This window comes from Ptychodera flava, chromosome 15 (assembly GCF_041260155.1).
Source record: "Ptychodera flava strain L36383 chromosome 15, AS_Pfla_20210202, whole genome shotgun sequence".
Classification (NCBI taxonomy): Eukaryota; Metazoa; Hemichordata; class Enteropneusta; family Ptychoderidae; genus Ptychodera; species Ptychodera flava.
In genome coordinates this window covers 34,188,449-34,198,221 of record NC_091942.1, presented here as the reverse complement: position 1 = coordinate 34,198,221, position 9,773 = coordinate 34,188,449, and positions in this window count along the sequence as shown.

Below are 9,773 nucleotides of genomic sequence, written 5' to 3'. Positions count from 1 at the left end.
TCACAGAAAACTGTACTCATTTGTCCCACATACAGTACATGCCAGCGTTGTCAAATATTGGCGCATTCATGTCACACATTTTGCTACTTTTTGCGGTCAGTGTTCTAAACCGCAGCAATGATGCTGTGCTACAACATTGAAGTGGCGACGATGCCAAACGAGCCGAAGTTTGCAGGATTGTGGGGCTCTAAACTTATTAAAATTTTCATCACTTTGTGTTTGAAAACATAATTGTCTAAACCACTGAAAATATGAAAAATACAATTATTATTTCTGTCACAGGAAGGACTGTCTTTTCGTACAATCCACTTGACTGTAAACAAACATCTTGCAGTTCTAAATGCTACAAAACACGACTGAGGTCAGATTTTTTTCGCCTACATTTCAATTTTACTTTAAAATTATGACTGAATTGTACACGCGATCATCAATGACTCCGATACAAAATGTAATGCCAGTGTCACAGTTAAAAGTAATAGTCTACGATAAGAAAAGGGAAAACATGGGACCGGCCTGCTGATAATTTCCTCTCTCCGACGTTTCTGCATGAACCTTTTATGCACGGTCGTTCGATATCGTACACGTACACCTCTCGTATCTAGCTGGAGTACTTGCCTGACGAGGAGCCTTCAAATGGTTTTCATCAGTATTGAGGTAATAAAAAAAGTGTTGGAATAGCATCCGGCTTCTGGTGGAATGACTTTTTTAATCGAATTGATGCTATGATGCTCGGAGAAACGACAAATGCCGAGTCTTCAAACAAGTACACCGAACACATGCACAACCGTGAGTATTGATTCGGCTGCCAATATTTCTCCGGACTGCTTCTTTCTGCGTCGGGGATCTGTAGGGAAGCTAAAAAAGCTTACTTCTGACCCTGTACAGTTATTGCCCTGCAACTCCCTGGCTGGTTGTGTTGGGACAGTTGGGCCCCACACCCCAACACAACCAGCCGAAGAGTGGCAGGGCTATGGAATCGCAGCAATGAATAGCAAGCATGCCACTTGTGTTTGACTCACATGACGTCACTGACCACAGATACGGAAGTACGGACGTTTGCGGGCATTACAAATTGCGTTTTGTGGGCGGGGCTGACACCCAACTACTTTTTCGAGAATTGCGACTAATTTTTCGCATCACCGACAATTTTTTTATTTATATAAGCATATGTGAGATAGGATAAGCAAAATGCTATAGTTTTTGAAAATTTGAAAATTATGTTAAATTTCATTTCACCTTAAACTAGAATATCGTTATACTATAATTCCAATACAGCCACTTGAGTCTGAGGAACATATGATGATGTGTATGTACAAGATGATGATGACGATGATGATGATGATCATCATCATCATCATCGTCATCATCGTCATCATCATGACGAAGAAGGCAATTATTACATTTCAAAAAGTATTGCAACAGGCAAACAAACGCTTGTTGCCATACTGTTAGGTTTGCGTGTTTGTTTTCAACAGGTCTTGGGCAGCTGCCAATTACATTCTACATTGATAGAGTACAATGGTCAATGGCTAGCAATTTCTGTGAGGACCTTGGTGGGTCGATTGCTAAAATTCAAGACCAAGAGACGCAGGACTACATCAGTAAACGCATCGAAATGTTCGAGGATGGGCACAAATTTTGGTTCGGTGCAAATGATTTATTCCAAGAAAGGCGATGGGTTTGGGCGGATGGCGAGGACCTAGTCTACTCTAACTGGTACTCAAATCCAAACGTCAATGGGACTCATAATGATTGCGCAATGTTAAGGTAATGAGATTCCTTATTCACATCAGACCAACTCCTAACGATGAAGTGATTCGCTGTTATAAATCACGAATATGGAAACAATCAGAAAGACAGCTACACTAATAAAAATGTGTAGACATAGACAATTACATATTACATTGGCATTCAAACAAACATACCTTTCTTATAGTAGGATCAAAAGCGTTGTCATCGTCCCTAAGAGTCTTGATTAACCAAACAGGATTATTGAAGAATGGTGCTACCCTACAATACTCGAGCTACGTCTAATGATGGCAAAAATTCATGAAATCTTGATTGCAAATATAATTACTTTGTGCTTGAAGACCTGTTTTATGTTTACAATGCACTACGTTTTGCATTGACATGAATTTTCATTCTTCCATTAAATGTCTACATTACATATATACATGAATGCATTTATTATTATTATTATTATTATTATTATTATTATTATTAAAAACTTATTTAAAGCGCACTACACGAACATCTCAGCGCGCTGTACATGACTGAAGAAAAAAATACATGACTAAAATGAGAGCAAAGTTTGGAAATAAAGTAAAATCAAAAGTAAAAAGTAAAATAAAGTAAAATCTGTAAAATGAGCAAAGCGGCTAAAAACTCAGTAAAGAGGTAAGTCTTCAAAGCACGTTTAAAGCATTTAACATTTTTTGCAGAGCGAATCTCTGATGCCAATTAAATCCAAAGGAAAGGTGCATGAACAGAAAAGGCCCTATGGCCATAGGACTTATTATGTTTCACTTTTGGTGGGACTAAATGTGACAGTTCTATGGACCGGAGGTTTCTTGCCGGAACATTAAACTGAATTAAGTCGCCCTAGTACATGGGTGCAATACCATTAATAATTTTAAAAGTGATTAGCAGAACCTTGAATCTTATTCGAACTTCGATTGGAAGCCAATGCAAGTCGATCAACACGGGTGTAATATGGTCGAATTTGCGTTATTGAATGATGAGACACGCAGCAGCGTTTTGAACTGACTGCAATCGAGAAAGCTGTTCTTTTGATACTCCGTACAAGAGACTATTGCAGTAGTCCAATTGGGATATAACGAAGCATGGATCAATGTCTCGGTGGTACTTCTGTCAAGTAATTTGCGGATCTTGCTGATACGGTATAAAGAATGATACCCTTCCTGCATATTTGGTTGATTTGGTCCGACATGAAGCCGTCTGTGTTCAGCCTAACACCAAGATTCCGCACAGAGGTGGAGGGTGTGATGTCAAAGTCGCCCATCCTGAGATTGGCCATCACCGACACGTCTGACTTGACTTGATGAGAAGTGGATAACCTCTGTCTTGTCGTCATTTTATATCAACATGTTTGACTTCATCTAGATTCAAATGTTGCTAATGCAATGTTCGAGACAAGAGCGCACATCAGTCGGTTTGTTGCAAATGACTTATAAACTTGACTGTCATCACCGTATACGTACATCATGCATTCAAGGCCGAGTTCAGCAATGATGTCCTCTAAAGGTGCTATGCATAACGTAAAGAGAAGTGGTCCCAACACGGATCCCTGAAGAACACCATATTCACATGAGAACTAGAAGTTGACACAGTCCCAGCTGTAACAGATTGTGTCAGATTTTCAAGGTAAGAGCGGAACCAAGATAAAGCTGTACCCGTAATGCCAAAACGAGATTCAAGCCTCTGAAGTAGGATTTTGTGGTCTATGGTGTCAAACGCAGCCGACAGATCTAACATGATGAGAAGGACGTCAATTTTCTTCTTTAGTGCACACATGATGTCTTTATGTACACGTAGCAGGGCTGTCTCCGTGCTGTGATAGGGACGATACGCACTCTGATAACGTGGGAATAGACGAAACTTGGTGAGGTGATCGCGTAATTGCAGGGCTACAATTCTTTCCAGAATTTTTGATATGAAGGGAAGGTTAAACACAGGTCTATAATTTTTCAGTATTTTTTTTATCGAGATTGAGTTTTTTCAACAGTGGTCGGATAATAGCTGTCTTGAAATGGCTAGGAACTATACCTAACGATAGAGAGCAGTAGTAAAGATGTTTAAGGAAAGGTGTCACAAACTCGATACAGTTCTTGATTAACTTCGCCGGCAATACATCAAGTTCTCACGATTTTGATGGAGCATTCTTGATTGGGCCCTGAACGTTGTCGACTGTAACGGGTATGAATTTAATTAGTATGTGGGATGGTAGTCTGGTATTACACTGGTCAATTCGCCCAGACAGCTCACTCCTAAGCTTTGATATCTTGGATTCGAAATATTCAAGAAATTTTGAGGGCAGATCATCCTTATTGATGTTATCCGGTTCGGAATTGACAGAACACAATTTCACAGTTGACAGTTCAGCAATGATAGTAAAGAGTTTCTTACAGTCCGCTTCTTGTCTTCACAATTGAAGGTAACGTGACTTGATCTGATCTCAAAGCAGAGCATACTTGGATCGCTCTTGGATGAAAATCTGCAATTCAATTTCGGTGAACGGTGAACCAGGAGAAACGGGAACTGGGTTGCTATGATGAAAACATCAGCAGTTGTACCAAACAAAACTCGATGAGAGTGAATGACAGTCCTCAAAATTGAAAGACAGATTGAGATTGATGTTTGAAGACTTTAAAATGCTATACAGATAAAAATTTGAACGAAACATGTCCGAACAACGAAAAAATCTCAAAAAAACGAGGAGATAATCTGAAAGGCTGCCAATCAACAGCACCACCATACAACATGTATAATATGTACTTAAGCAATACACCATCCCCAGGGACGGTATAGCATGAAATTTTGACCAGTCCCCGGCATATATGCACGAGCGACACTGTAGCTTGCAAACCTCTCTTTGCTTTGTCGGTTAAAATTCCTGTCACCCAATAACAAAATACGTTTCAGAAGTTCTTACATACTTCCGGAAAAACAGCGGCGTTCGTCACAAAAGCTAGTGTTTATGGCAGATATCTTGCCGATGCGGACGATATTTCTATCTTTTAGCAAATTTCACATGCACTATGTTGTAAAATGAATGCAGTTTTAGTGTAATTATTAATTTCTCTCAAAACAGCCGATAATTTAGATACACGCGAACTATAGTACGTTACCATGGTATATCAGGAATAACGTAGAACGATACAACAAAATTTCTTCAAGTACAAAGTCTATGTCTGTTACTTACGTTTCATGCAATTAGAAATCCTAGGATTATATGGATATTATATATATATATATATATATATATATGTATATATATATATATATATGTGTGTGTGTGTGTGTGTGTGTGTGTGTGTGTGTGTGTGTGTTTGTCTGTGTCTGTGTCTGTGTCTGTGTCTGTCTACGTTGATGCCTGTGTACTATGTGTGTGTCAAACCGCCGATACCATTTATTGTACATATAAATAAAGCTGGAGAAAACTTTCTCGTTTCAGCAAGGAACATGGGAACAGATGGATAGCAACCTCCTGTCGTGAAGAAGCGTCTTTCATATGTTCAACAGGTAGAAACTTTAATTTTGTTTACATATCGTTGATACTAAAATTGCACAGTTTAGAATAATTCTATTTGTAACGTGTGAATTCATGGTAAATTTAACGAATAAACACAACATATTTTTCAAAGAGAACATATGACAAATTTTCATGTCCAACTCTTTCTTTCGACAAGAATATTATTTGAGATTCATCATTTGCGAGTGGGGCTGAGTAGCCGCGTGGACGATGATTTACCACATACGTATGTGTACTGTTTAGATACAAGGCGTGGTTGGATAATGCCGTTGATAAAGATTGTAAATGATAAGCATGTTTATTCAGAACGATTTCCGCCAGATGCGTCGACACTCTTTCTAAGACAATAACTTGTGTCACTGAATAAGGAATAGTTTGTAGCAAATTTGAGACAATGTCTAGCATCATAAAAGGGTGGACGGAATTAATAGTAGAGGGGCCTGAAGAGACAATATTTTATCGGTATTATAATGTCCTCTCTTGTACACAGCGTCATCTGCACGAAACAAGTGAGCACACAAACTTATAAATGCTACACTGTAAAAATAGCGGACGCTAGACGCGTCTTTACGCGTTCAAAATGTACATGTCGGTGTTCAAATTTGAACGGCTAGTGTTCATATTGTTAACACTAGTGTTCATAATATTAACAATGATGTTCTAAACCTGAACACTATGTGTTAACAACCATCTCCTTCAAGTGTTCAAAAACTCAGCATCACAGAAATTTTACAGTACTGTGAAACAATTAACAGTCTTTTGTGTTTTTTTTCTTTACAATGGCTATATTAAATTTACTATTGCTTCACTGTCCGGCAAAAGTACACGGATTTTGGTGTAACGAATTTCACAATAAGTGAAAAATATTTCCGGCCTACAATTGCTGAAAGCATGTTTTTTCTAAAAAAGGAAGTATACAAAATAATTTTACACGTTTGTTACGGGTTGAAAGTTTAAAAATTAGAAAAGAAAATCAGAAAACCACCATTAACGTTTTAATTTTAACATCGGCGTGCAAGGGGCGTTCTACTTCTTAACACTTGGTGTTCAAGTTTGGTGTCTTTTCCTATCCCACGATGCATCAAAACGGAAGTTGCGACATTTTTCTTGTAAGCGCACCCTGAAGTCGTGATCGTGCGGAAGCAAGACCAGAAAGGGTAAGTTTCCTCTCCAAAATAGTAAAAGGTATTCGATTTTTGAAGCATCTATATTATCGTCCTTTGAAATTAATTGTATTGTACCTTTAAATAGCTTAACTACGTGAAAAAAAACTTTTTTCTTTCAGTGGCTGCTATACCAACAACTAGCTGTGATTACGCAGTGGTACTTTTGGCCATGGCCTATCGATCGATCTCACTCGGGTCAAGGGTCATCGCAATACAACTGTAGTGATAACCCTTGACCTGGGCGCGATCGATACGCCTTGCCTAGTACCGCTGCGTAATCACAGCTAACATATGTCTTTTAGTAGAGACAATCGCATGTAAAACATCAGTTAAACATCGTAGAGTATGCAATGTATTGTTTCAGCATATGAGAGTTTGGCTTTTTAATTTTAATCAGTTGATGACAAGAAGCAGCAAATATTTTGTAACAGTATTGAAGAGAGGCACTGTATATGAAAGTCTCCACTTTTCCTTATGATAATCAGCCCCTTGTCTTTCATTTAAAGTTTCATCTCGCCATATTACGTATTGTTGCATTTTTTCAGGATGTAAAAAGTTGGATTTAACTGAAACTCGAAGAGTTGTTATAGAAGCTGGTGGTACAGATAACGAAGAAGATGAGTGTACAGGTAGCTGTCTGGAAACAAGCTTGAGAAACTCAGCTCATCTCTAATGTAGATTTAAACTTCCAAGGGTCAGTAGCTGAATTTTGATAAATTTCTGTATTTTTGTTCTGAATTAATCTAAGCTTTGGTAGTATGCTATGATCAACTAAATGTTGCTGGAGAATAAGCTTTCACAGACGTGTAGTCTCCCTTATTTAAATTAAAGCTGAAAGCGACAGACCATTCAGAGTAAAAATGTCCACTCTAAATTACTGATTTTTCTGAAATTTTCACTCTGAATTTTCTGTCACTTTCTGCTTCAATTTTCCATCCCCCCCCCCTTGCATCTGATGAAGGAGACGTCACGTACTTCGAAAGCTTATGCCCTCGTAACATTTAGTTGATCATAGCCTGCTACCAAACCGTAAATTATTTTGTATTGTAGCTCAACACGTCTCTTGTACTTAGCAACTGGTTTTTAGATTTGCTGTCAGCTAAATAGGTGGATGTGTAGCATTGTCCTCAAATTTGTACTTCCAAAGGTTTTTCTTCAAAACAGCCTGTGCGAATCCTTTAATGTTTGGATTACAGGTCCCAAGGGATTACCCTAATCAGATATGTTCAAATTATGATGAAATATGCAAATTTATATTTTTGAGGCTAATTTTGCTATTTTTTGGAAAAAATCTTCTTCTCTTTTACTGACGTCTTCAATATTTTGTAAACATGTCCCTAAAAATGACCATCGTCAAATTTGTGCTAGTTGTGATGAAATATTCAAATTTTATAATTTATGGCAATTTGTGTCATTTTTGGTCAAACTATCTTTAAAAAATCTTTTTCAAAACTGCTAATCGAACAGCTTTGATGTTTAGGACATAGATCTCTCTACTGGTAGTCTTTTTCAGATTGTTCAAATTATGCAGAAATTTGCAACTTTGTGTTTTTAGGACATTAAAGACATTTCAGACATTTTTAAGACATTGGGAATTACCAAAATGTGATATATTCAAGTTATGATGAAATGTTCATTTTTTCATTTTAAGGGTGATTTTTACAATTTTTTAGTAAAACAAAATTGTATAGAAATTAATAGCAGGGTACACCAGAATTTGAAAGGTTTTTACGAATATGTTTTAAATTTCTGAGAGGTATATTTTTGAAATGTCACCCATTTATTTCAGGGTTTATTTCAAGATATTACAAGCAAACTAACCTTTTTGTTTATGAAGGACTTTGTTGGACAAAGAAATAGGTTTTACCCTGCCAAGGACCCACTTTCCCCACTTTCTGCATGTTGTGCCTTACTGTGACACTTTGAAAACTTGACATGTTGTGTTTACTTTAGTGTGGACAACTATATGCCATGTCCACCAGTGAAGCTTTGACTAACTTTTTTTTTCTTCAAAATTTACTATTGTCCATATAGGAGGAAATGTCTTTAAGAAACCATCTTACAAAAATGGAGTATGCATTTCATACATATACGTCTTTTCAAGACAAGAAGTATGCCAAATTTTGAGCTTTTTCAGATGATTTTTGTACGTTTTAAACAAGTATGAACATAAAACGTAATCCACAATATGGTGATTTTTATTGCTTATGTTTTTGATAGGAAGGTGTTAACACTGTTGGTTTTTTCCTCTGACAAACTTTACATACAAAGTTGCAATGTTTATTTACCCATTTTACAGTAAATTATTGTATTTTACTCTAGAAATGTTTCGTGTATTTTTAGAATAAAATAATTTTACAGGAAATCAATGGTCTGTAATGTTATTTCAAGGCTTGAACATACCATGAACGCCCAAAATTAAAGGTGTTCAACAAGCGCGAATCATGTGTTCTAGCCTTTAACACACTTATAGTTGAACGGCGTCCATGCGTTCAAAAAGTGTTACAACCCTTTGAACGCGTAAAAGCGTTCAATTTTTTGAATACATTTCCTGTGCAACGTGTGTTCAGATATGGAACACCATGGTGTTCAATATAATGTCTGATGAACACGTAGCGTTCAAAATCTGCACACGTCTGTTCAAAAATTGAACGTTGGTTGAACACGTAGTGTTAAATTTCTGAACGTCTGGAGGCGTTCAAAAAGTGTTACAAAAAGGCGTTTAATTGATGTTCTATCCTTGAACACTTAACTTTACAGTGCAGTCATTAGAAATGTTGTTGATTCTCAACAATGTTTATGATTATAAGTAGGTTGAAATCAACCAAGTGTTAACATTTGAAAAGGTGGTATATATTCTGAAAGGTCCTACTTTCACCTTTATTGCACAATATCTACAACATATCTACAAAACGAATGGCAACAATATCATCGAGAACAAATTAGCACAACTTGTCTACGATGTCTACAATTTGAGTCAAACATTATGTCGCTCAGTGATGCGAGAACGGTTCAGACTATTCAGACCTCGAAGACTTAGCCAGAGAACAACGGTATTCTGGCCTAATACTCTCAATATTTCATCCTTTTCTATTAATTCAATAAAATGAAAGACCAGGTTTGAAAATAAAAAGCGCACGACTCTGTGAATGACTCTGTACATACGCGCACACGATCAGAAATTACAGAATACCATTCGCTATAGTGTCGAGGCTACAACACCCCTTACTAGTGCGTTGAAGCAATCGCGGTACTCCAGGTACCTAAGCTTAATGCTGGGAAATCTGTACTACCAGCGATGCCGGCTTATGATCGACATGGCCGAAGTGTTCCAA